At 36.9% G+C, this 7,360-nt stretch overlaps 1 non-coding gene across 1 annotated transcript; it reads right to left on the bottom strand.

The window, feature by feature from the left end:
- Window positions 1–5,525: 5,525 nt before the first annotated feature.
- On the bottom strand, window positions 5,526–5,628 carry LOC144238575 (small nucleolar RNA SNORA1). Its single transcript, XR_013337161.1, has one exon. It is a non-coding gene; the product is annotated as a small nucleolar RNA SNORA1 (small nucleolar RNA).
- Window positions 5,629–7,360: the final 1,732 nt, after the last annotated feature.

The raw sequence follows: 7,360 nt of genomic DNA on the forward strand, positions 1-7,360 counted from the left end.
TGAAAGACAGCAGTGGAGTTCTGTTCCACTTCCAGCCCATCCTTACTGAGGAAATGGCGCCAACGCCTCTCCGGAGGCCAGGAGAATAGTTCATGCTCTGCTCAGGTGTAGCTTTCAGATCTGCTGGCCACACTCTTGCCCTAAGGACAGTTGCCCTGTGCAGCTCTGTGCTGGGAGTGTGGCTTCTTTGTTGCCCAGGTTTTCCCTGGAAGCTCTTCTTCACATTTATAAATGCTGATGCTGAGTTCATGTTTAGTATGAAGTTTTTGTCAGTTGATCTTTGCAAAGGGCTTTGCTTACCTCTCTGTTGTGCTTGCTAACCTGAAAAGTGATTTTACTTCTCTGTTTGGGCCTTAAGAAATCTCTAACCTGAGTGCTTATACATCAGTATTCTCTTGGCAGGCTGTATTCTCTGTGGTCACTGGGTGAAAGGGAGGATTTTATTTTGCTACCTTTTGTGAGAAGGGTCACTCAGTAATAACAACAACAATAATGATGAAAATGTATTGAATGCTTACTATGTGGAGGCACCAGGCTTACCTCTAACACTCGTTGCGGCAAGGCAAGAATACTAAAGACATACAGTCCTTGCTATATGTCTACACACTTAAAAGTGATTGAGTAGGCTGTCACATATGTTCTTTCCTCTTACCTTGTCAAATGTGCCTTCATAACAACCTGGAAGGACAGTTTGAAATGCGGAATTCTTAGAATTCCTTGAGTTCCATGCCAGAACATGGCAGTGTGAGGAGAAATTGTCCCCTGCCTCTAGGCTGCCTCTCTTCTCATCCTACCTCTTAATTCTGTCCACGAGGGGCCTTGCATACAAGTTTGTAGACGTTCAGCCCATGCACCCAAGTTTCAGATACATGCCTTTCACTCCACAAATAGCTGCCCGTTTGGGTCATCCTCTGACCCAGGAGAGTAAACTCCAGCAGAGCAGTCCAAGGTAGCCCTATAAGTGGGCTCAGGGCCATTTGTATAGGTAATTCCGGTGTCTCGGATACCTGGAGTATGTATGGTCTAGAAGAGATGGGGGAGGTGATGGGTTCTGGGTGGGCATGTCTCTGTAGCCCTGCAAAATCTGCTCTGTAAGTCAAAGGAGACTCCCTGTAGGACCCCAGGTTGCTTTACATGTATTTCACTCATTCAATCCTTACAACAATCTTATGAGGTAGGTACTATTATGTCCATCTTTTTTTATTTTTTTTAATGTTTTATTTATTTCTGAGAGAGAGAGAGAGACAGCGTGAGCAGGGGAGGGGCAGAGAGAGAGGGAGATACAGAATCTGAAGCAGGCTCCAGGCTCTGAGCTGTCGGAGCTGCACAGAACCCGACATGGGGCTCGAACCCATGAACCGTAAGATCATGACCTGAGCTGAAGTCCGACGCTTAACCGACTGAGCCACCCAGGCGCCCCTATTATGTCCATTTTACCAAGGAGGAAACTGAGGCTTACAGAGATTAGGTAACCTTCCCAAGGCCAAAAGACTACTAACTGGAAGAAGGATTACAATTTGGGCAATCTGGCTTCAGAGCCTTGTCTTCTGAACTGAAAGGATTTCCTCCTCACACTATTCCGTGATACTTTCTGTGTAGCATTATTCATCTCTCCCCATAGCAGTACTGAGGAGTTGTCTGTTTGACTATACGAGCACTCAGCAAAGTTGTTAGGGATCTTCTTCACTCTTGACCATCACTTGAACTCCTTTACTAGTAAAATTAAGGTATCTCTAAGATATTTTCCAGCTCAAGAATCCTGTGATTCTTAGACACGATTACAAATTCCCCTTCAGTGTAAGCTTGAACAATGTTCCAGAAAGTGTACCTGCAGGTAGCACAAAACTACTAATTAATAACAATAATTAGTAATAATAATTATTAAATTATAATTAAGGATCCTACCTACCGTTGAGATTGTCACATCTTTATAATTTTGAAACACAAATCAACATCTTTTATAGGAACTTCTCATTGCTCTTACTAGGAGACACTGCAAAAATTTTACAAAAGACATATTAATTAACCTGTAGGGTCCACTTAGGAAGAATATATAATGACGTCAGAAACAGTGACTCACATCTAACAACTAGATGTTACCCCTATTATAATTGACCTAAAACATTTCAAATGTACTGAAAGTATAGCATCTATTATTAGTTGTATGACTAATTTTTCATATTCTGTCTTTGAGATTAGAGACCTCATGCAAAAGCTTCAATGGAGGCTTTATTAGGAAGGAACACTGTAACTGAATTATTACCAGGAGCAGAAAAAAAGAATTATACCAGAACCCATGTTTGGACTAAGAAATATCAAATGATGTGCTGAAGTTGGACATCTGTACATTGCAAGTTGGTCTTCAGGTTAACTAGACTTTACATAGAATTTTAGCTAATTACAGTGTGAAAGACAGACTCTCTCTGGGTATCTGGGAATGGTTTTTAGAATTGGTCCTTTTTAAACATGGATTAAAGAGGCCTTTTCCTACTTGTCTGATCTAGTTCTTTCATGTTATCTTTATTGAACAGAGAATATAGAGCAACTCTATCTTCAATGGAAAATCATGGAAACTTTTTACTGATTTGATCTTAGATTGTAGTGTCTATTACAGCTCAGTAGAGCTTCTTTATCCTTTGTTAAAAGAGTTTGAAAAGAGGTGAGGAAAAAACTTGAGAAGTTCTTTTCTACACAAATGACTGATAGTTTCCCATTTCTTTAGCCCTAGCATTTTGTACCTTCTGATGTAGCTTATATAGTTTACCCAAAATGTTTGATGTTTCTATAAAAACATTTAACATAGGATAAATTCTGGATGATAGATTAAAATGCTGAACTTTAATTTTAAAGTCAATCTTTTCCTCTATGAATAATATCTTCTCTAAAAATGAATGATTTTTAAGGAGTTACATGGAAATAGTTATTATGTACAGTACACAGGGAGTTAACATGCAACAAACAAATAAAATAAGTTAAATACTGATTTTATTTTTATTAGCCCTATTGAAATTTACATACTGTAAATTCACCCATTTAAAGTATACAATTGAATGTTTTTTAGTATATTCAGAGTTGTGCAACTGTCATCACAATGTAATTTTAGAACATTTTTATCACCCACCCAAAAATCCCATACCCATTAATAGTCACACACAGTTCCCCGACCCACCCTTCTCTCTTCTAGAAGGCCACTACTCTACTTTCTGTTTATATAGATTTGCCTCTTCTGAACATTCCATTTATAAATAGAATCATCCACTATGTGATCTTTTGTAATTGGCTTCATTTGTTGAGAATGATTTTAAGGTTTATGTTGTAGCTTGTATCAATACTTCGTTTCTTTTCATTGAGGAATAATATCTCACTATATATTTATACATATTTTATTTGTCCGTCATTTGGATTACTTCCACTTTTTGGCTACTTATGAGTAATGCTGCTATGAACATTCATGTACAAACTTTTGTGTGGATGGATGTTACATTGCTTGGCATATATCTAGAAGTGGAATTGCTAGGTCACATGGTGACTATATGTTTAACTTTTTTGAGTAACTGCCCAAATCTTTTCTAAAGCAGCTGCACCATTTTATATCCTCACTAGCAATGTATAAGAGTTCCAATTTTTCCACATCCTCTCTGAAGCTTGTAACTGTCTTTTTGATTATAGCCATTCCATTGGGTGTGAAGCGGTATCTCATTGTGGTTTTGATTTGCAGTTTTGTGGTGCTTAATGATGTTAAACATCTATTTTTAAATCTTTTACTTGGTTAAAAATGTGGACTTTAACCTCATTAGTTGATAGCTGGTAAAATATCATTGTCAATTTTTAGTGGTTCATTTATGATGAGGTCAAGTCTAGCTCTAAACAAATTGGTTAGCTTTTACAAAGAAAATTGTGGTCAAATAGCTACATTCCTAGGTCCTAACTCTGTTATGATCTGACAGGCCCTTGATCTTGCCAGTTAAGAGGGTGTGGATGGATCAACCAAAGGGTATGTCCTAATGACGCCAAATATTATTCCAATAAAAATGTAATTTATTATCAACACAGATTCTTAAGAGCAATGACCTATTGTTTTACTTAAAATGGTACATTCTCATTTCAGGCATTTTTGAACCATCAAAAAGATATAAAAAGAAAGCAATAAATTGTTCTCAATTGCAGTTTTCCAGAAATAACCAGTTAGGTTTTGAGGAACTCTAATATTTCCAAGCAGATGCAGTTAGATTTAGGGTCAGATGATTGAATGGATAGAAAGAATTTCATGAGAATGGGATCATATTATATCCACTTTTAAAAAATAAAAATGTTTTAATTAATTTTACTTAAGTTAATAAAAAGAGAAAAAACACTTAAGTGAAACTGAAGAATGAACAGAGAGAACTATTTCTCTACTAAGTTGATTCAAAGCTCACCTCCCATCTTTTTACCATGACTTCTCTAGTTCTGACCCTTTTGTTCACTTCTCGAGTTGCTGAGTATCATCATCAGAAAGTTTTTTCAAAAAGGACCCATGAGTGTGATAGCAGAAACTACTGAACAGCAGCACTACTTTTCCATTTTTCAGTATAATACTCCTGATTTTATTTATTTAAGTTTATTTATCTTGAGAGACAGAGTGCTCACACATGCACATGGGGGAGGGGCAGAGAGAGAGAATCCCAAGCAGGCTTTGCGCTGTCAGTACAGAGCCTGACTTGGGGCTTGGACTCATGAACCATGAGATCATGACCTGAGCCAAGATCAAGAGTGAGATGCTCAACCAACTGAGCCACCCGGGTGCCCCTAATACTCCTAATTTTAAATGTACACACTGCACCCAAGAATGCAGTGTTTAAGTATAGCTTTCCTTGCAGCTAGATGCAAAGTTCTGGCCAATGAGATATAAGCAGAGTGTTGTATGAAAATTACAGAAAATATACTTAAAGGGGATATGCCCATCTTCTGTTCTTCTTCCTGCTAGCTGGAATGCAAATATAAACACTGAAGTTTGATTTGTCATCTTAAACCATGAGCTGGAAGATCTGTGCTGAACGTAGTATAATAGCAAGATAGAAGGGTGCTGAGTATCTGATCATTTTCTTATGCTGCTATACCTCTAGACTTTTTATGAGAGAAACTTATTTTTGTTATTTTTAAAGTCAGTTTTTAAGGAATTTCATATATGACTCCTTCTATTGCCAATTACTTTAGTTCCTCCAAAGTCAGAATCATAATCTTCAAAACAGCCCCTTTAAAAAAAAAAACTTTTGTTCAATCCATGGTTGTCCCTGTCAGTCAGTCCACAGTTGTTTCTGTAGGGCTTTGATCTCTGCTTGAATATGGATGTACTTCAAAAATTCTCCCCTGTAATCTTTGGAATCCAATGTCTCCAAGCAATTTACATCAGGGCCCTAGAAGTCAAACTGTAGAAAGTACAGTGATTGCTGTTTTGGCAAATGACCTAAAATATAAGTATTCCTTAGTTGGTTCTAATATTGAAAAGTCTTGTTACTTCCATTCTAGCCCATGAGCCTGGCAGGAAATGTTACAGGTCTCATTGTCACCACTGCAATAAACTTGCTGTGATGAAAGCATAAGCTGCATTTCAATGTAGCCACAAAACCTCTACCTTTTTAAATGGCTTATTTGCAGGGCATCTGGATGGCTCAGTTGGTTGAGTGCTGACTTCGGTTCAGGTCATGATCTTGAGTTCGTGAGCTTGAGCCCCGCATCAGGCACTGTGCTGACAGCTCAAAGCCTGGAGCCTGCTCCGGATTCTGTGTCTCCCTCTCTCTCTGCTCCTCGCCCACTCATGCTCTGTCTCTTTCTCTCTCAAAAATAAACTTTAAGTAAATAAATAAATAAATAAATAAATAAATAGACACTTAGTCATTTGCCATTAAAATTCATTATAATTGTCACAAGTGCTAAAGAATGTCATTAAGTTCTTTAATGCTGAGAATGTCTGTTGCCTTTACACTTACACAATTTAGCTGGGTATAACTCTGATGTTACACTCTCCTTCTCTATCTCTCTATATAGATACTGTTTCATTTTTTCTATTGGAGGTTGCAGGGCAGACAACTGAGGGCAACCTAATTTCCTTCCGTACCCATCCTCCATTTTTGTTTCTGTCTAGATCCAAGAAAAAAATTCTTTTCCAATTTTTTATTAAAAAAATCCAAACTTGCAGAAAAAGTTAAAAAATACCTAGATTTAGCAATTGCTAATATTTGCCTTATTTCTCCTTATGAATATGTGCATGTGTGTGTTTGTATGTATACAGATAATACTTCTGAATCATTTGAAGGTAAGTTGCCAACGTAACATTTTACTCCTAAATACTCCAGGATATATTTCCAAAGAAAAAGATTTTCTAAAAATTAACGAATTCCCTAATATGCTCTAGTGTCCGCTTTGTATTCAAATGTCCCCGGTTGTTCCTTCTACCCACATTGTCTTTTGTAGCCTTAAAAAACCCCAAAAGAATCCAAGATCTAGTCACATTGTATTTGGTTTTTGTGTGTCTTTACCCTCTTTTAAACAAGAATAACCCTGCACTTTGTTTTGTATTTCTTGTTGTTTCATACATTTACTTTTTTTTGATGAGGTCGGACCAGTTGTGTTGTATCCTCTCCTATCTTCTGGCTTTACTTGCTTGCTTGTGGTTTCAGTTAAGTTGTCTGTTCAGCTATCCCATAGTTTATGTAAACTGAGTTAGGTGTTAAGACTTGATTAGAGTTGGGTTAGATATTATTTGGCCAAAAATATTTTATGCAGCATTTCACATTGCATCATAGCAAGAGGTAGAAAATGCAGTTTGTGCTGGTATTTGTGATACTAACCTTTTTTTCAAGATTTTGTTTTTAATTAATATCTACACCTAACATTGGACTCAAACCCACAACCCAGAGATCAAGATTTGTATGCTCTACTGATTGAGCCAGCCAGGCATCCCAGTGATATTTATGGTAATTTGTTTGAGATGTTGACCTCCAGATCTTCTTGTTTAAATGTACATAATCTGTGAGCGTGATTCTTTAGCATTACTCTTTCATCTAATCATTTTAGTATACATTTACAACCTTTACCTGCATCAGTTACCTCATTGAATAATTTCCTAAATCTATCATTTTTCTTACATTTATTAGCTAGTATCCTTAGGTAAATAGCTTTCCTTTATCAACTGCGGATAAACTTTACTTCCCTCCAAAACACACAATAAGTGCTTAAATGTTTCCTTTTAATTACTAATTGGCAGAGATTGTGTAATAGTCCTCTCTAAAGTTCACGAATGACTTTGAAGTATTATTTATTCTTGAAGTTAAATAATATTGTTAAGATATGCCTTCATGGAGACTGTATCATCCTTTTT

This window comes from Crocuta crocuta, unplaced genomic scaffold (genome assembly GCF_008692635.1).
Source record: "Crocuta crocuta isolate KB4526 unplaced genomic scaffold, BGI_CrCroc_1.0 scaffold830, whole genome shotgun sequence".
NCBI classification, from domain to species: Eukaryota; Metazoa; Chordata; class Mammalia; order Carnivora; family Hyaenidae; genus Crocuta; species Crocuta crocuta.